Here is a 21092-nt window from a genome sequence, read left to right as displayed (position 1 = left end):
TCCTTAGGTTTCCAGAAACTGCTTCCACAGGGAAAACAAAGTGGACACGCCTTTCTTGGAAGAGCAGGTTTCAAGGGATTTCTGCAGCACAACTACCAAGCATGGCTGTTACCTACACATGAAGCAAACTATAGCCTCTCTACAGGCTTCTGGAAGCAACAAGTACTGGTCCCCACACCACTAGATACTGAGTATAACTACATCAGTGCTGAAGTAATTCCTAAGCTCAGCCATAGTGGCCAGAATGAGAGTAACCAGTTCAGATGTCTCTACTTAGAGCAGGAACCAGTGAATTCTGCCTCAGAGCCGTGCAAACATTTTGCTGCGTCTCTTATGACATTTTACAGACACACCGAGATCCCCACAGGTATTCTGGGAACGTATTTTCAGACTTCATCTCAAATGTCAAGAAGATGGATATTTTAAGGAGGCTTTTACAAAAAAGTATAGCTGTCATACAAAATCTGTAAGGTTACAGCCGATCTCATACAAGGAGTAAGAAAAATTACACTAAGAATTACACCCAGGTATAATTATCAATGCAAGATCCATTCTCAATTGGCACACTCCTTCATGCCTTTGGATGCCTTATTTCAACAGGTCCTGCTAATCAAAAACATCCAGTTCAATTTCACTGGAAATGAACACAACCGAAATGGAACAAAAATCAATTATTCTGAGAACAGCTGCTTGTAGGAAAAGGACTGAGCTCAATATCATAAGTGTTTTAATAATTTTTTTTTAAAAAAATCAAAACAACCAAACCAACTTACTTTAAGACAATGCTACATCAATGCTACATACATTTTGTTCAGCACAGCACCCCAGAATTTCTGTAGTGTAAGTTACAGAACAAAATAATTATATTTTACGTTTAAAAATAGGGTCCACAAATGTTAAATGCTGGTAAAGCAAGTTCACAAAATCTATGTTAAGCTGTAGTATTTAATATTCATTTATTCCAATCCTTCAGAAGACTTTCTGCATGTGTGGGAAGGAACAAAGTATCATATTTTCAACATTGGAGGGGGGAGGAGAACTTAAAATTAATAGACAACAGAAACTTTAAGTCCTTTGGGCCAGATATCTAATTCTACTCATTTAATACCAAAATTCATTATTCTGTTAGTAATGACAGACCCATACACAGTTAAAGTGTTTAAAAAAAAAAATCTACTCCTCAATTACTGAAATATAAACTTAGTTGAAGTTCTCAAACTGAGTTTCCAAGCCAGGTCCAGCCTCCAATGTGTTTCACAAAGTTGTTCATCAACCCCAAGCCATGCAAGGGATTTTGTGGAGGCTGAAAGACAGACGGCAATCCATCCCACCATGTGGGTAAATCAATTATCCAGCATTAATAATGCTTTAAGTAAAAACCTAATCATTGTTGACTTCTTTAGTAGCTTATGTACTTCCAGTGTGCTTTGATCAGAATGCTTGAAAAACAAAAAAAACTACCACACAACAAAAAACAACAAAAACCCTCTCAATTGAGGAGGCAGTGGTTCTGTGAAGTGTCCCAAGTTGTACACATTGCTCCTGATCTGACAACAAAATAAGATGTCTTATCTTGTGCTGCACTGCAGAGTCAACTTCAAAGCAAAAATTTTTAGAAAACTAGAAATTTCTCCTTAAGAGGACTGTACACAACCTGGGCTGACATTTCCAGAGCAGGAGAAGCATACAAGATGACAAGTAGGTAAGCTACTTAACTCACTCCTCATATTTACACAAACAGTGGGAATTTACAGATCAGTGCATCTTTAACTCACAACTGTGAATGCCTACCTTTTGCACTTGCAGTCCAAAAGATACAGCTTTCTGTTTCAAGATTTCATCTGACTCCTAAATATGAACACTGGTTCATTGCGGATACAATGCTTTACCGCAGATACTTTAGGTACAAGTTTTAAGGATACGTTCACCCTTCAATTACCCAAACTGGACAAGATAAGTTTCATGCAGTTAAATATACATCTCCTAATTTATTGCTTATGAATAAATGTCCCAAAGCGTAACTGTTCATTGCAAGTGTTATTATGACCGTGATATGCTCTGGGCAGGTTTAAGTTCTCCTTACTGTGGCTAAGTGAGGCTCCTGCATCCTCACAGTTTGGCAAATATTCTTCCTGTAGTTCATCATCTCCAAAGTTGTCTTTTAAAGGCAAGAAGGAAAAATCCTCTCACACAAAGTTCTAAGAAATGTGTCTTCTAAAAGATCTCCATATGAAATACCAGTCCAGCAAAACACTTCCTCATTTACTTCAAAGGTAGGAGCTGTATGTCAGACCCCACTCTAATACTTATCCAGTCCGACTGGTGATTTGGCATGCCACGGAACCCGTTCTAGATTTCTTCCTCAAGCTTATAACTCCTGCTTGTGCTTTAATGTAACTTGCAATAGGATGTCTTGATTTAAAGATTTCAAGGGAGAACAAGCTTTAACTCAATCCACTCTTCTCACTGGCAATGCACTATTTCAGTATTCCATTTGTTACTCCAGCTTCCAGTCACCAAATCTTTCTGTGCTTTTGTCAGGTTTTCATTTTCTTCTCCCCTCCTCATACTGGAGAATTGTAGGCATCAAAACTAGACAATACATTCAAGCTCTGGCATGACTAATACTACCTAAGTAATATTTCCTCACTTGACTTCTAAAGTTTATGCATTCAGGGATGTTAGTTTCAGTTTAATAGGTTGAACCTCTACACTCTTCTTTTAGTCTCTGAAGTGCATTTACTAAAGTGACAAACCTAGTTTCCTGCATTTTCCTTTGGGTTGAATCACCTGGTCCAAATACTGTTAGACATACTGCATAGAATTGATTCGGTTTTCCATTCACATTATTACTACAGCAAACAAATGCATTTGGCATGTGTGAGACCTTTCATTCAGAAATCTATTACCAAACAAACTACAACTGAAGAGTTTCTATCTTCAGGGAACAAAGCACAGAAACAACAGGGCAAAAATATCACAAAAAGCAGTGTAGACACAAGTGGTTGTATTTATACCTTACACTTCAATTTCCAGTTTTTGCACACTCCCTCTGGTCCTGCTAAATTCCATCTCTGGGTGGAAGAAGCCATCCCTCCTCTCAGCACTCTGCCAGCCTGACAAAGAAAAGCTGACAGGCTGTCATCTCCCCTTCAATCCTAAAGTAAGCCTTGGGAAAAGGAAGATATTCTCAGCCTGCCTGGAGCCAAGCTGGGGTATTCCCCACTCAGCTGCCTCTCTATTGTTTCCTCTAGCACACATATCCCTAACAGGTTCATTTTTCGCCACTGGTTTCTTAAAAGCTCTTTTTGACTTAACTTTACGCAAAATCAGCCGTCAAACACATATGCATCACATCCATACGAACACCAGTATTTCTTCCTTCAGACTATCTCAATACTATATTAGAGGCCCAACTTCATTTTTGTTCTCCCACTATACCACTGGTTTTTGGATAGCAAAGCATCACAGCTTTTTGTTAAGTATATGAGTAAGTAGTCTGCTAAAAAAAAGCTGCAGAAGAACATACAATGATGGCATAGCTACTCTATGTGTTAACAAAGTTTATGTGTGGAAACGGAGAAATTTACAACTTAGAATTATTTACAAACTTCCAGTTTTAAGAAAATAGCCCCCCCCCACACACACACTCTCTTGCAAATAGCCTTAGCTACTTGTCTCTCTGCTCCTGGAGTCCCTTTGATATATGTGGAACAACAATAAAACACTAACATAAATAAGCTCAGCAGTTTCATTTCCTGAAGTCACACTATTTGCCAGTTAAATCCAAATCAAACTAGTGAAAACAGACACTGCAACAACTTAGCACTTGCATGTTTTCCATAAAACATGCAAAGACACAAACATCAAAAAAAGATACACATGCCATTTTCAGTCTTGTTCAATGCTTCAGCAATAATAACTTCCCCATTTCTGAAATCTTCATTTTTAAATGAGCGATCTGCTGCTAGCACTGAGAAAGGCAGCATTCAGAGTTATGACAGCTCATACAGTGGCATTATCCAATACTCCGCTCTTCAGAGAAATTCACATAAAGCAGTTAGGAACCGCAGCAATAATGAACACTGAGAAGTAGGGCAAGTTCCCAACACTCCCCGAGGGCCAGCACTAATATCGATGCAGTGCATTATGAGCAGAATTGCTATAGCTGAAAACTACCCATTCAGCTGCCCAACCAACAGTTGTGCAGTCGTGCTTAGTACTGCCACAGGACAAGGCAAGCATGACTGAAGGACAGCTTCTTCCAGCCCCACATCATACTTTCAGCAGTTTCAAGTGACTGTAAAACCAAAATGACTATTAAAAGAACTCCTTTAACAGGACATTAGAAGTAAAGTTAGATGTGTCATCATACCATGTACTGAATGCGTAAGTGACATACTCTTGGCTGCTTCTGCCACAGCACTAGCTACTTTTTATGCTTCCTTCTCTCTTACTTGGATAAACTGGAATTTCTGTGCAACGTGACACATCTCCAAGGTGAGCCCCAAATACCCTTCAATGTGCACACTTCACTAAAGCCAGCATCTAGGAAATTTTTGTTTCTGAGGCTTTGTAAATCACAGCATTCAAAGTAAGATTTGGTGGAGCAAATCAAGTGATAATTTAGGGAGAAACCATGCAGAATATTTCCTGTCTTTTACATTCACGTCCAGAGTGGTAAGTACCTCAACAACAGCTATATGGCTTGGAAGAAGATGTATTTATCTAGCTCAGGATAAGTACAAGATACTGTTGAAAACCTCACAGCAAAATTCCACAGAACAGCAGATATAACATCTTAGTGCCATCAAAGGGGTGGCTTCACTCCCTTTTCTCTTCTCTTCCTTGTCACCCTTCCCCTAGATTTCCCTTCCAGTACTCCAGTACAGACTTTATACAGTCCCCAGAGCCTGTCTGTACAGCATGTCGAATCAATCTGCTCATCAGGCTGAATAATAACAACTTGACAGAAAGCACAGTCTTCTGGGAGGTTAGCAAGCTCAACCATCTTACTGACAGGTCAGATGATACCCTGAACCAGCGCAAAGCAAGGGGGCGAGACATGCCAGAAGAGGGGAAGGGGCAGAACTGATCCTTTCAACAGCAGGGAGTGGTCAAAATATCCCTGTTATAGCCCTTAACTGCACTTTCCACTCATTCACAGCACTCCAGCAGGATTTGTTTCCAACATGCAAATCCCTGCATGGTTTGAGCAAGGCAAGGTGTACTGAAACCTTTCTACTGACCCACACCTGCACTGTGACATTTCCCCTGCTCAGGAGTTTGTTCTTTTGTGAATGACAAGTTATGAATATATAGGCACAGTAGAGGAGCATTCCTATCCACTCTGTATTCATTGTTTTAGTGGGAGTGTAAGCTTTATTTTCTTGAGAAAGGCCTACAGCAAGAGGAAAGCCCTTTACAAAAATGGCTGATGAAACATTTCTTTTTTTGTGTGTCTGTACATTAATGCTGACGTTGAACCACCAAATTTCCAAACCTGTGACATTCAGCTGCCAGAGATACATCTGGATGCAAGCCTCACACTTGCATTTTTCCAGGCAGGTTTTAAATCTATGATTTCTAATTTAAATCAACAGTCAAGTTTGAATGCATACTTTTACATTACAACTGAAACAGCATTTTAAAATTGTTGTTGTATTTAGAACAAAGACTCACATTACCAAATCAAGACAGCCCTTAATAAAGGCAGAGTAACTATCAGGGAACACCAGCAATTCACTTAACAGGGTCCTTATGCTATGCAGATATCTTGACTGTTACAAAAAAAAAAAAAACACAAAAGAAAATACAGCATGTGGGGAAGAACAGTGTGTCATCCACAGAAAAAAAAGAGATAAAAATTCCTGCCAACACCAAACATGGGCAAAAGAGAAAGAAAACTTGCTCAGAAAAAAAAACCAAAACAAAACACAGCCACAAACACCACAAAAGGACTCTTGGTAAAACTGAAGGTGGCTTTTTTTTTTTTTAAATGATTGCTTTTGCTTGGATCGAAGATCCACCCATGCAACAACCCCTCTCCCCCTCCAAATGAAGAGGGGATACAATATAGAGCAAAGGGACATCTGACTAACAGTTGCAAGCAGAAGTTTTTCCAACCCATTGTTTTAGTCTAAAAGAGAACATTCCACGACCTACGCAGTCCGATCCCAAAGGGCCTAGGAAGGATCACTAGACAGTTCACATTCCTCCACAAAAAGTTTAAGTACATTTAGATGATCTTATTTCCGCAAGTAGCAGGCTTGTGCCAAATATTAATAATGCAGTCCCTTAGTTACCACTTACAAATGCTCATAATTATTTACAGCTCCTGAACAGTACGGAGGACGACTTGGATATCATCCAACAAATCCACAGCAATTTTCCATTTTCTAATAAATGTAACTTTCCAGTTTCACTCAGTGGAACGAGACAGGCAATGCGTTCTGTATAAGACACAACGAAGTAAGCTAGTACTCTTCAGCTTAGAAAATTGACAGGACCAAGGTCCACAAAATCATCAAATGTCACAGGGACATCAAACAAAGCTTGGTTGAAAAGTTGAAAACAACACAGCTCTTCACACACGAGGTGGTAGGCTGTGGAAAGTCTCTGCCAAATAATAGGAAGGCTAGAAGTTCATGTGGTTTCCAAAGAGTGGTAGGACCAGTTCATGGAAAGGAATTCTGCTGAGGGTTACCACCACATCTGGCTCTGAGCTGAAAATAACTATGAGCCAGTATGAGAGAACACGCGCTTGCCCTAATCTTACTCTTCAAAAGCAGCCACTCACAGCCACTGCTCAAGACGGGACTCTACAGGAACTGCGTCTTCGTTATGGCATGCAACCGTCACTCTTACCTTCTTTCAGTATTAGCAAAAGAACACTATCTCAATTTCTAAATATTTAGAGAAAACTTCTACTTACAAGAACGACATACACGGAATTCCCATAGTGAAAGTGTAAAGTTTACAACATCCTCAGAAAACCTTTCTAGTTATCACCATACCATCACTCAGCACCAGGTGGAGGATTTAAATTCAGTCAGCACACATTAAACTGAGTTTAGCAAGGCAAATGTAAAAGCTTAGCTTATCAGAAAAAATAGTCTAATATAGGAAACAAGATTTATATGTTACAGATCTCCTTTCATAAGTGGAATTTCAAACCCTGTTTAAACAACTAAATTCCTATGCAGTGCCTACAAACAACAGCCCTGAGCAGGGAACCATGTAAAAGTCAGTAGGCATAAACCACCCAAAACAAACACTCAGGATGGCCGTCCCACACTTCAGCTTGCTAAGCACTTCAGGTGAGTGGAGAACCATGTGTATTAACTGAAGTCTTGCCTACAGTATGAAATTAAATTTCGAATCATCAAGCAGAACTCACAATTCTCTCTTAAATAGGCCAAAGCAGCCAGCAAAGTAGGGAAACTGTTACTGATAACACATGGGGAAAATCCCAACCAGACAAACATGCTTAGAACAGAATAGAAAAGAATCACATATTTCAGGGGATCATATGCTAATCACTAGATCTAAGTACTTCTGGCTTTTTTCAGAGTTCTATTTTTCTCCAGTGTTCACTTCAGAACATGATCTAGAGTTTGATGCACTATATTGCCCTGACTTTACTAGGGAAATACATACCCTTTTTGTATGTGTTTGTCTCTCAGTCACTCATCTGGTGCTCAGCTGCAATGCTTTTTAAGGATATCTGCTAAAGCCCCTTCAGCTGTCTTCAAGGCTTCTGTCTCCTCTTCCAAAGGTGTTGAATTTATTCTTTGTCCCTAGAGGTACAAGCTTAAGTTTATATTCAATAAATTCTGAAGTAACTGACTAAACACAAAATATTTACCTTGAGTAACTTAACAGACAAATATAAAAGTCCTTTCATTACCCTCATGTTAAATCACTGCATCTTTTTTTCCTGAATATGGACATCAGCCCCTCAGGTTTCTCTCCCCCTTTTGCCTCCATCAAGTATCAGTGCTTGAAATGTTGTTCTTATAGAAATCACTGGCATTAAAACTTGATTATCTTATTTCAAAACAGAGAAGTTGTATTTTGCTCCCCTTAATAGTAAGATTACAGATCAAAGGTGAGGTTTGCTTTGCTTTTCAGTATTGCTGAACAAACCTCTTAGATATTACATTTTATCTATGCCTTACAGAATAACAATATGAGAATCCCCAATAGTATTTTTAACCTTTTAACTTTAAGTTGTTTTGAAGAAAGATTGCAAGAGTCTTTATAGATGGTCCTCTCCTCTCTGCTACAAGTTTTTTCTGGCCCTCCCTCTCCTTCAGTCTGATTTAAGCTGTGCGTCCCTCAGCTTCCTTCTACTCAAGCACATTGCAGTATAGAGAAAAGTACGTAAGTTTTATCTTAATACTGATACCAGATTCGTTCAGATTTGTTCCCTTGTATGATCATGTATTCTGATCTCCTCTGCAATAGGAAGCAACCTCATCTACTACTTTATACAACACACTGATATGCTGTAATTCAGGCCAAAGTTTATTTTAGAAAGATATCCTGGATGAACTGATAGGTTGCAAGAATCCATTACCCTCCTCCTATCTCTTCTGTTCCAAAGCTTAGTTCCTCTTGTTCAAAACTTCCAACTTTCCTAGTCTGAATTTGAGCAGGTCACCTATCAGCTACTAAACCTCATTTCATTTTCTCCTACCAGGTAACCTCATCAGGTCATTAACTGAAGGATGAATTCAGTGAATTGCTTTTTCCTCCTTTAACTAAGTTTAGCTGCATTTGTTTGATCTCCCACTGTAAGGCTGTGTTTGCAAAACACAGTTCATCTCTTGAACTCTTTTCAGTTTTCTATAAACACTTTATGAAGTACAGGAAAGTATTAAAATTGTGACATAATTAACATCATACATAGATCAAATTACTTTTGTATCCAGCTTGACATCCTTGTTTACCAAGCAAAAAAATCATTTATCCACCTCTCTGTAACACTGCACTGGGAACTGCCAATCAGTGACGTCCTCCCACCCTCAGCCACGTCAAACCTTCATCTTATAAATGTGATATACAGGTATATGACTGTTTGGCAGGTAGTTAGAAATGGCACATATATTTCTTAAGCAAGATCTTACCAAGCTACATAGGCTGTTGGAGTGATAACTAAACAGACCAACCTGCACCACTTGGCTCTCTCACCAGTAAGAGTCTCTTCTGCCATCATATAATCGATACAGAGCCTGACTAGTGTAACAGCAAGGACAAAGCCAAGTGGAAATTGCCTGAAACAATGCTACTGACTAATCCTTGCTTAGATTACAAACAGTAACTGTATGAATCAGTTAGCTAGTTTATTTAATAGGGCTACACGGGTTTTTACAGTGCAGCATAGACCTCTCTTTGGGAGATTCATGTGACAGAATTCTTGCATTTTTTTTATTAAATGAGAAGTTGCAAACCTAAACACTTAACCCTTTGTAACTGAAGTGTGACTGCAAGAGATGTTAACCTCCTAGCTTCATCTTTCAGGTGTGTACTCCCATATAGCACTGGCACTTATCTACACTCACAGTGAACTGTTCAGAGAGCCAAAACAGACTAAAACTAATCCTGCCAAAAAATAGTGTTTAAAAAAGCTACTAGTCTGAGTAGATCACAGTAAGGTGATTCAGGGAGTCAAACAAGTACCAGCATTGTACAGAGGAGGGGGAGAGATGATGAGCTCAACAGTAAGTGTACCTACAACTTACCTAGCAAACACACACCTGAACATGAGAACACACAGGTTAACTTATATAGGGACATTATAGCAAGGACAAGCCTACAAAGCCTCCAGTGTAATAGAAATATTCAAGAAACAGTCTGAAAAGTGATTTTTTTTTCATGAGCTGCTGCTTTGAATAAATCTACTCCTTTTATAGGAGGCTCTTTTATCAACACCCGAGTTAAATCAATCTCCAATACAGAGGAGCACAGTCAAGAAAGAACCTGCATGAATGCTATTCAACATTCAGGTAAGTTAGGTTTAAGAAACATTGTTCTGTGTTAGAATGGTACATAAAAGCATCAAGAATATAATTGTACTGAGATGACTGATGTTTACAGACTGAGAAGTAGGAATGTGAAAACTATGAAGATAAGCAGAACACAGCAATACAGGAAGCCAGCAGGAGCTAACTGACCACCCCTTTTAAGAGTGGAAGACAATGATTAGCGCACATGTGGAAGTGATTCTGATGAGTACACTTTTGGAAGGATGCGTGGAAAATACAGAACTACGCCATGAAGAATGATTGAAGAGAAACTTACATGGTGTTGCCAAACAAAGACTCAGCCAAATTACATCATAGGGAGGAGTTAAAAGGAATATGTTGTGTTGTATCTGAAGGTGGAAAACTATGGTACTTCACTACAACATGCAATTAGGTTTGCTAGAAAGGGAAATTAAAGTTAACTGTGTTTATCGCTAATGTTTCTTCTTTAAGTTGAAACCTGCTAATCCATCAAGGTTCTTCCAGGTGTTGGAAGACCAGGCAAGTTCCTTTCTCTGCTTCCTAAAATTCTCCAAAATCCGCTCGCCAGACCCTTCTACAGACAAACCTGAGAACTTGTACCAATTTTATTCTCTGACCTGGTTGCCAACACAGTATCATTCCAAAACATTGCCATCGCCACAAAACACACACACACAAGCAAACAAAGCACTCACAGAACTGAGACAAAAGGAAAACAAAAAGCCACACAGAGGCAACTTTAAGGGGCAAAAAATTTTAAAAAATTAATTTTTTTTTTTTGATAAATCAAGTCAGATACCAGTTAAGAGACAGGTACCAGGTTTTCCAAAGTCACCAAACAAAATTCAGCAGAAAATGGTAAAATAGGTTTCAGTGACAAATAACAGAAACCAGTACTTTCCCAGGTTTGTCAGGGAAGGCCATTGTTCCAGTATGTTTAGGGCTACAGGGAACTAGCAAGCCACAAAAATATCCTAAAACTAGAAGACAAGTCAGGTGACTGACAAAATATTTGTTTTAAAAAATAAAAAGTATGCATCTGAAAGCCATGCCAAAGGAAGTAGATTACACAAGTTTTACAGCACACCATAAGGCTTAACTACTTGCCTGAGCAAATCTTGTTCTAAAGCCACATTAATTTTGCCTAAAAAGCAAGCTCTGCTAGACTAACTTAAGCATTTAAAGGAACCTCAGAAGGTTCCTTGTAAGGCTGGATAATGATCAGTTCACCTAGAGACAGAAGATCGTCGATATGCTACATGCTAACTAGCTCTCTAATGAGAAACCAATGGGCACTTTTTCCTTGCTTTTTTGTTGCATGGACGATTTTTTTTGTCCTGCTTCTGAGATGTGCAACTATTTGGTCCTTAGTAGTGTTCATATGCTCTAGGGGAAAAAAAAAGTTATTAATTCATTTTAAGTAGAAGGCACGGGATTCTCCTGTTATCTGCTGACTTAAAACATTCCTTACTTTCTATTTATATTCCAAATTAAGTTCAGAAGTTTTACTAAATCTTTTTAAAAAGTGTACATCACAGCCATACAGAAAACAAGTTTTCATGTCACTGAACACAAGGACAATTCTCCTGAACAGCTATGTGATAAGAACATCAAGAACAAACTACGGTACCAATATTTCTCTAAAGGGAAGCCTGAGTAGGTTTTAGAGAGTTTTCCTTCCAGAAAACAGAATATGTAGACAAACTGACAGCAAGATGAGATCTACGCCAAGTCAGAGAATCATTCTTAAATAGCAATTCAAGATTATGTTTTTTTATTTAAACAGACAGCTCCCCTCCCCAAAAGGGAGCAGAGGTGTGTGCAATTAGTGGACTAAAGTCCAAACCATGTATTGTCTTGGTGGAAAAGAAAATTTTCTTCCTTTTAGTCTCCTTCCTATACACCATTTCCTCCAGATTTCCTGGCAAGCCTAACTGGAGACATTGCTGGGTCTCTGCCATTTTTAGATAAATTATCAGTTTGACAACAACTTGGATGCGCGAGCGTTCAGCTCCAGCAAAGTCAAGTGATAGTGGTGAATGAGCTCCTGAGAAATCTGTGTATCTGAAACACTCCTATATTTGTTCATCTGGAAACCAGGCCAGTAAGGGGAAAGGGAAAACAGTCAGAGGTTTAGCTGAGTTACTCTTTCTTGTTATGAAAAATAATTTTTAAAATGGCACAAAAAATAGTGAAAAGCTCCATTGTGTAGCTCCAGAGATGAAAGTAAAAAGTTGTTTATTTTTCTGGCTTCTGGGTATCAGTATCAAAATCAGATTTTTTTTTTTCAAATTTTTATGTAGATTTATGAAAGAAATGACAGGATAATCCAAACAGGATAATCCAAAAACATTCTGCCATAAATCCTCTTCTTCCACGTCAAGGTTGCAATGTAACATATTTAAAACAGCACTCTTCACACTTACTGCCTCTCCCACCTCTCCTTCAGAACTACTCATTTCGTGAACTGTGCTGTCTCCTAACCTACAAAAGCACAAATGTTTCTGAAGCCACAAGGTGTATGGTATCAGTGAACTGAGTAATCTCAAATCAACCTCCAGGGGGGAAAAAACGTTATCCTTGAGCCACAGCAGATTCCCCAGTCCAGTACCTTTGCCCAAACACATACGCCACCACAGAGCAGAGGGACAGGATACATGGATGGAAATGGGTAGCCAGGAAGGAGTTGGAGTGTTGATGGGAGCTACTTTGTCCATAGCAATCCAGTTCAAATGATCATCAAAACTACTGTCCAAGTACATCCAACTGTCAATGGATGTTGCAAAGGATTCAAGGACAAACTGCTGGGCACCAAAACCAGAGAATTCTTTTTGGCCATAGGTTTTTGCTTTTTGTCCTGTCCAAGTACCTGAGCACAGCCCTGATGATACTGCCCTGAACAGTGGCATTTGCCACGCAGGTCCTTGAAAGTCTGCAAAAATTCGTCAGACTAGAATTCTTGGGAGGAACATATACATAAAAGGACACAGTCAGAAAACTCGCACGGTGGCATCAGCCAAATACAATTGTTAAAATTTGCTCTGAGCTGGTAAGTGGATAATCTCTACTAGGAATCAGAATGTAGAAACATCAGTTTCTACAACAGCCGACTGCTGTAAAGTTCTCCTCCATTTTTTTTTCCTCTCATCATCTTATTCTTGATGATGACAACAGCGTTAGAACAAGATGAATAAAGAGCTACTCCAGCTAAGAAAATAAAGCAGGCATTTGCTATGGAAGAGTCTCATGCTCAAGTCAGGTAAATTAGGACAGGAATTACTGTATTCAACAAATAATGCCAAATACAGTAATTAAGAACTCTTTAGTGCCAGCTGGGATATCTTAAACAGACTGAACTAGATTTTTAGATGCTATAACAGCAAAATACCCATCTTTCTTCAGATTGTTCCCAGGCCAGAGAAGCTAATCAAGTGGCGTACGTCTCAGATGTGGACAAAAAAAAAAACATATAAATAAGTCCTAGAATTTCTAACAGAGGTGAAACAGAAAATTCCAGCATAAATCTAAACTAGCATAAAATCATTGCTTTTATTGCTCTCTTCCTATTAAAAACAGGAATATCCAATTTATATTTCTAAAACACAAGTAACTTGTAGAACTTCTAGAATTTGGACCCAAACTGCATGGCAAGCATTTGACAACATTTTAAACAGATTATTCTTTAACGATTGGAGAGCACATAATGTTTTTTATGTGACAAGTCCCTCTAAGAAATCACTGAACTGACTTGACAGGTTTCTAAAATAAACTATAATATTCAGCGGCTAGTTTGGTCACTTCAGCAAAAGAATATTTTCAAATAAGAGAAATAGGATAAATTCTAAAAAAATAGGGAGAAACTACACTATTTGTAATAAAAAACTTCCAAGCTAATGCGTAATTCCTCTTCACACGATTTTGTGCTAAAAATGACATTGTGAGAATGAAGACCTGTAGCAGACATCATTTAAAATTTCCTAATTTCATATAAGATCACTAGAAATTAAATACTATATAAAAACTGTTAATTGAAATAAAAGTTCTGTAAATGTAAATTTTTTACAGCATCTAACATCATAAAACTTCACTTAGGTTTTAAAAATTAAGGTGATGAAAACTTCTCAAAACTCACAAAGCCATAGTAAACTGGGTATAAATTAAAACTACAGTATAATGCTACTCTAGGACAGCAAGTTTGCCTAATGTTCTGAGGCTTTATCAGATCATTAAGGAAAAAAAATTTAAAAATCAAGATAGGAGAGCCTTCTGAGGTCAAACTTAATAAGTTTCTGGATTTATGAATTTGGGCCATACCCTGAGTATAACACAAAAATATTCTTAAGTATGTTGACAGCACAGTGTTAACACTGACTTTTTTTCCTTAACTCAGTGAATTCATTTAATCTATAACAAACCAATTTGTAAACGTAAATTCAAAGATTACATGAAATGGCTTGGCAACAAAACATATTGGAAAAGGGAACAGAGGAATAAATAGGCGTCCTGTTTCTCAGTCAACAATTCTAGAACTGCAAACTGGAAAACCCAACACAGTCAAGACAAGGTCAGAAAACACATTCTAACATAAACCTCAAAGACTAACATTTGATTTGTTTGCAATGTATTCTGGACCCCAGAATTTATCCCTGAAAAATGACTGGGCCATTCAAGTCTACAGGCAAAACAAATACTATTTTAAAAGGTTATACTAAAACTAGTATGTCAGTAGCCAAACTGCAGCGTAAAGCCGAAATCTCAGGGGGATTTAAAATACAATTATCAGAGGTCCTTGACTGAAGGGTAGAAATAAAAGTAGAACTTGAACCAAAGCCATTTTGCTGTCACTCTCAACACAACTACAATGCATACATGCAACATAAAGGATAAAAGTTTTATTACTTTTTACTATATAGTTTTGCTTTAAATTGCAACAGAAGTCCTAAATTTCGTAACGCTCCAAGAAAAATCCATAGATAACAAAGAGAAATCAATTCATAACCATTCAAGAAAAAAACCAACCAAACCAGTTCAAGGAAACTATAAAACTAACAGTTTTAAAGACAGAAAAAACATTCTTCAAAAAAAGTTAAAACAAAAGTATATTAGTTTTATTTTCTCGTGTTTTTTCTAGGAAGCAACTGTTCCTTCTCACTTCACTCCATTAATATTCTGCAGTACAGCATTATTTAGCAATTTCTACCAAAGTCTTTCTGATCTTGTCCTTTTTTGTTAGACAAACTAGAAAAGGCAAAGCCACTTTAACGAAGTTTCCAAAATAAGTTTCCAAGATCAAGAATAATATTCATTTCTGAGTTCTCCGATAGTCTTTATTTCATTCTCCCTCCAGAACCTACATCAATCCCAAATGGGTAAGACTAACTTCAGAGTTTTCTGAGTAGTCTTGTATCAAGACCACATCCACTCTTTAAAATACACGGATTCCATTAACTTATTTTTAGCTGACACAGAAAGGAATTAAGGCAAACAGCTGCAACGGAATAAGCGTATATGACTTACTATAAAATGCCTTCCTATTAAAGTGATTTGAGAGACATGATGCCAATACACATTACTTAGGAATTACCAAACATATCCTTCCCAGCGTTACAGCAACTGCACATTGGAAGATGTACTTCCATCACAGCCACACCATGGAAGGACTGTCAAGGATTTAGCAATATGTTTGCTGCTTCCTTTACACGAAGTGCCACTAAATTGCCTTCTACCTGTGGAAAATAGAGCCTACTAACATTTGCAAGGAAAATATTGTCAAAAAATCCATGAAAACTACAACCATCTTCCTCAACTGCTTATATTAATATGAATGGGTTTCTTTAAAGTTAGCAGAGAACATCAACACGTTAGACCACAAAAAATATGGCTTGTTATTTCACCATTCTAAAATCCTGCCAACGATATTTCTTGCTCTATAAGTAGCCTACTGGCACCATTCCTACAGAAGACCAACCTACTAAACTACAGCATGGCTTCAGCTCAGGGTTACAAGTTGTTCTGACACCAGCAGCTGACCTAGAAGTGTGTCTGACATCAGAGACATTGAATAACAGCTTCTCAAATGGCAGGAGACTGAAAAGGTTACAAATTCTGTATGCCCTGGCTAAGAAATATCTTTTTGCAGCTGCAAGGGAGAAAAGATGACCTGAACATTGAGAAGAAAGATGAATACTTGCAGGCAAGGAAGGGGCAGGGAACACAGTCAGTCCTGCACTGTACACATGAAGAAGACATTATCAGCCAGTTCTTTAATTGAATCAAACTATACAACCACTACAGGAATTTTAGCAACAGCTAAAATAAATTTGAAATACTATCAAATGCAACAGAAACTATCAATCTTCTTTGGGACAAAGATTGAAATGTCAGACTATTTTTTTAGTTAATGAATATTCCAGACTACCAAAGCCTGAAGATGCTGTTTTGATCTGCGTTCTTCTGCAGAAAAAGAAATTACATTTCTCAACATCTGGTGAAAGATCAGGTTTCCAAGGAGATGAAGTCTGGGCCTTGGATAAGTAGCCTTACTGCATTTTTCCAACAAACTGAGGTAAAAAAAGGCAGGTGCAACATGCAGTTCATGCCAGAGAGCTATTCACCTTGATATCCACCTCATTCAGTGTAAAGTTCAATTAAATATACACCACAGGTTACTTGACAATATTCAAAGTGATTAAATACAGATTAAAAACAATTTGATAATTACAACTGGGATCTCTCCCTCCCACAAAAAAAAAAAAAAAAAATCACAAACCAAACTTAAATAGGCTAACTAACTCAATACACTAACTCTTAAAAAGAAAAGCATTCTCATTTTGTAAGTGCATCATTCTGTGTTCTGTTTCAGTGTCTTGAGTTTCACCTACACAACGCCACAGGAGTATGCAAAATTCACCAGTTTGCCTTTGATCTAACTAAACCTGGAACATATTTACTACTACAATGCAAGACTACCACATAGAGAGATATATATGCATACATATATATACACACACACACCACGCACAGTATACCTCTCCTGTACTTTTTAAGTTCATTATTAGTCCATTATCCAAAACCTACAGCAACTCTTAGAAAGACCCAGATTGAAAGCTCTTTCACCACTTTTGAAAATGCCACAAAACACCTTACTTGGACCTTCAAGCACCTCTAAAACACAGACCCTGATTTCTATGGGCTGATCAAGCAGAGCTTTCAACAACCAAGTGCAAAAGTTCATGCCGAGTTCCAGTCAGTATCATGTCAGCTACTACATTTATCAAAACCGATTATTTTTACTCTGAAGTTTTCTGACAGCCAAAAGTGAAAGTTTCAAACCATGTTTAATATATTAAAGTAAATAGAGAAACCTTAAGTATTCTTTGCATTCTGTAAACTTACCAAGACCAAGGAAGCTACACAAGCTTAAAAATATGTATTTATTTTGGGCTTCTCTTTGCAATCATTTGCATATTATATGCCTTTACACATCTTTTCTTGAAGACAACTAACTTTAGAGAACTTTAAACTTTCTAATACTTTGGGATATACGTAGCTGCTTTTTACTACTTTTCTGTTCTCTCTCAATAGCAAAGCCATGGACAAAACTGATGATAAAGGTTAAAAATAAAAAGTTACAAAACTAAAAAAGAAAGCCACTAAGGGATGCACCAAATTCACTTTGTTTTACTTAACAACGATGTATTCCTTCAGGTTTTCCTGTACCTCCTGTCAAAGTGTAACCACACAGACAATTGGCTCTATACTGCAAACAGCTTAAAAAATTGGTTTAAGCATGAAAACAGGGCTTCTGTATTCATTTAAATTAATTAACCTACATGTCTCTTGGTATTTCCAGCGTGCTTGATGTCAGTTCATCTTGAAAAATGGTCTTACTCATCTGCAGCATGCAGGATGCCACTATCACATTAGGTCTCAACTTTGTCATCATAGTCTTGCATAGTGTTAAGGAACTATGTGTTACTTTAAGCTCTCCAAATAAATCCAACGAATGTTCACTTGTTCTTATTCCTGGTTTCCCAAAAGAAACTTCAAGAGCAGGTATTCGAAGGGGGGGGGGGAATATCAATCATTTCCAATAAACTCCCCCTACAAACACCAGCTTCCTAACACATCCTTAGCAATGGTCTCTTGGTAGCAGGTGGTGACAGTGACTTGGTAGCAGGCCCTAACTTCAGCTCTGGCTTTGTGGAATCCCAACCACAGCTAAAATAGTTTACTGACACCCCTATGTCCCCCCAAAGAGCCTTGTAGGGAAGAACAAAACAAAACAGCTATCCTTAGAGTCTTTGTGGTACCTCCTTCTTGTCTAGGCAGTCTCCCAATGTGCTTCTTTTACAGACCTTGAGTCTACGCAGCACCATACACCACAACTGTCACGCAGACAGACAATGGAAATGCACAGTGTGGAAGTGAATACAGGATAAAACAGCATATTAATCTATAACCACAATATTTTATTGGGTTATTTTACACACTCCATTTCTACAAGTAGGCATAAAAAACCATGAATGGTCATGAGAAATACAAACCCACAAAACTGTGGTTTAGAATATTCAGATGAGACACTTCAAATAGCTATTTACATCTGCATATTCCTAGAGCATACAAAACATACATTCTTCCGAGGGCAGAGCTTAACCTCAGCCTTCTGCAAGACCACATATAGAGACATGTATAGCCAGTATTAATAGTTAATTAAAACAAACAACCTTTCTTTTTTCCCCTACAAACTTGGCTGCAGCCTGTGTATTATCAGTCGCTCCCATTTAAAAAGTCATTTTGATAAAAGAAAAGATATACGAAACAGGCAGGACAGGTACTTTAATACTAACCTATTAAAAAAAAAAAAAGAAAATGTAGTTTAGTTTTGAATGCTTAAGGACCAGCATTTTGAAAAAATTCAACTTAAAAATGAATGAATTTTGTAAAGAGATGAGATTCAAAATTGTTTAAAAAGATGATCGCTCTCTGCAGTTGACCCTTTCTACCTTGGACACCAAGAAAATTCTTAAAATTGCTGTAAGCATATTTGCTTCAAAAGCACAAAAACACACCCACTTTTTTCTTCACCGTTATTTTCAAGTACTAAAATCTTTCCAAAGCTGTTATAATTGAGGCACCGGAGTAACAGAAACCTCAGCAATTAAAAATGCAAACCGATTCCCTTGCCTCCCCAAGTGCAAAATCCTGATCGTGGGAAGCCACCTTAATGTTCCCTGTATTCTACATTCACTGTCAAAGAAAAACGTTCATTCCCCTGTTGACAGCAAAGACACACATACAGCTGTCAGAAGCAGCCTGAGAAGTACCAGCACCGGAGGACTGCCTCAGGACCCTCGGGCTCACCATAAGACATGCAGGAGGTAACGGAGCTGCGCTGTCAGGAAGGGAAGCAGCCCACGGTCGTGGGGCCGGCGAGTTGGCTCCAGCTATCTACAGGTAGAACTGGCCGTGCAACGGAGCCACAACCCATAGAAATTTCCAACTACTACCATCATTTTGGTGTTTAATACACACGCTCCTCGGGCCTCCTCTAAAGCAGACTTTATCACAAGGCACCTGATTTACTGAAAAAGATCCGAGGGATCAGCTACGGGACAGATGTTGAAGGGAGCCATCCTGTTGCAGGGGAAGGGGCACCAACATCTCTGCTCCGTGACTTACCTCAGCCTCCATGTCCCCGAGGAGACTAACTCAAACCTGGAAGGAGGAACAAGCCTGGCATTGCCCCCACTGAGCCCCTGGACCCCCGGGTTTTGCCCTTTCCTCCCCCGCCGCCGAGCCGAGGATGCACCGACAGCAGGACCCCCGGCCTCAGCTATGCCCTCGGGCTCCGGACGAGCTGCCGGGCCGGCAGCGGGCCCGGGGCCGGCTGCAAACGGCCCCGTCACCTCCAGGTCCTGTCACACCGCCGAGACAGTCCGTACTGGGGCCGCTCCGCTCGCGGCCCCCCGCCCCGGTCCCAGCTCCAAGCGACGCAGCCCGGCACTGCCGCCATGGGCGCCAGGGTGTCCCACCGCCCCCCGCCCCCGCCCGGTCCGCTCCCACAGGGGAAGCCGCAGCCCCCGAACCCTCCCGGGGCAGGTAGCTCCCCACAGCCTGCCGGAGGAGGCAGCTCCGGCGAGGTGGCGGCCCGGGGTGGGCCACTCACCGGCCTCCTCTCACCCTCCAGGGGGGCGCCGTCCCCTCCGCCGGGGACGCGGACCGCCCTCACCCAGCAGCCCACCACCCGTCAGCGGCCCCCCCCAACGGTCGCCCGCTGCCCGTTAGCTGCTCACCGCGAGCTCCGCGCGCCCCCTCGCCGCGCCGCGCCCGGGGTGGGAGGCGGGGAGGGGGTCGCCGTCCCTCGGCAACGCGCTGCACGCCCGGAGCGGCGCCCGGCGCAGGCAGCCCCCGTCCCTGACCTACTTTCCGCCTGGCTTGCCACCCAACGGCGCACCACTAACCTACTTTCCAGCCAATGGCACCCTCCTCCGGCCCCAGACCGGACGCGCCCGCCCGCCAACGGGCGAGCGGCTCCCCGGCGGCCTTGCCCAATGGCCGGCCAGCAGGCGGGCAACGCCCGCCCTCCTGAACGGCAGCTAATCCCCGGGCGCCTCTGGAGTGGGAACCAATCAGAAAGGCGGCTGGGAGTTTTGATCCCGCCCTCCGGCCGAGGGCGGAGCTGATGGGCGGGAGGGAGGCGCGCGTGCGCGGTGGCGAGGCGGGGGGCGGGGGGGGTGCGCGCGGGACCCGGATGCGGCGGGGTCGGGGTTGGTTTGGCCGTGGCCGCCAGCGGCGGGCGGAGCGCCGTCAGCGGCTCGCTCTCGCTCCCTTCCTTGCCTCAGTGCTGCCGCCGCTGCGGCCCGCCCGTGCTTCTGCGTCACTCGTGTGACATCGGCCTGGGCCGTGACGTCACCTCTTCAGGCGTTAAGGTCAGCGCAGCAGCCGTGACGGCGCTGCCCGAGGCGGCAAGGTGGCCGCCTGTGCTTGGGCCTCGCCTCGCCTCGCCTCCCTCAGTGGCAAAGGCACGGCGCCGACGCTCGGCCCGGCTTGGGGCCGCGGCCCTGCGGGCCTCGCTGCTCG

General features: G+C 40.7%; 1 protein-coding gene across 4 annotated transcripts in view; it reads right to left on the bottom strand.

The window, feature by feature from the left end:
* The window catches only part of BMAL1 (basic helix-loop-helix ARNT like 1), a 53625-nt gene extending 33062 nt beyond the window's left edge, over positions 1–20563 (bottom strand). For 3 of the 4 annotated variants that reach the window (XM_075163199.1, XM_075163203.1, XM_075163202.1), the window contains exon 1: positions 20306–20444. The gene's annotated coding sequence lies outside the window, so the exon portion shown is untranslated. Of the gene's footprint in view, positions 1–20305; positions 20445–20473 lie in introns of those variants that run through there. The other variant, XM_075163200.1, reaches the window with a different exon arrangement.
* Between the last annotated feature and the right edge of the window lie 529 nt (positions 20564–21092).

The sequence above is a fragment of the Calonectris borealis genome, chromosome 14 (assembly GCF_964195595.1).
Source record: "Calonectris borealis chromosome 14, bCalBor7.hap1.2, whole genome shotgun sequence".
In the NCBI taxonomy this organism is placed as follows: domain Eukaryota; kingdom Metazoa; phylum Chordata; class Aves; order Procellariiformes; family Procellariidae; genus Calonectris; species Calonectris borealis.
Note: the sequence above shows the minus strand (reverse complement) of the source record. Positions and strands in the feature narration are given on the sequence as shown.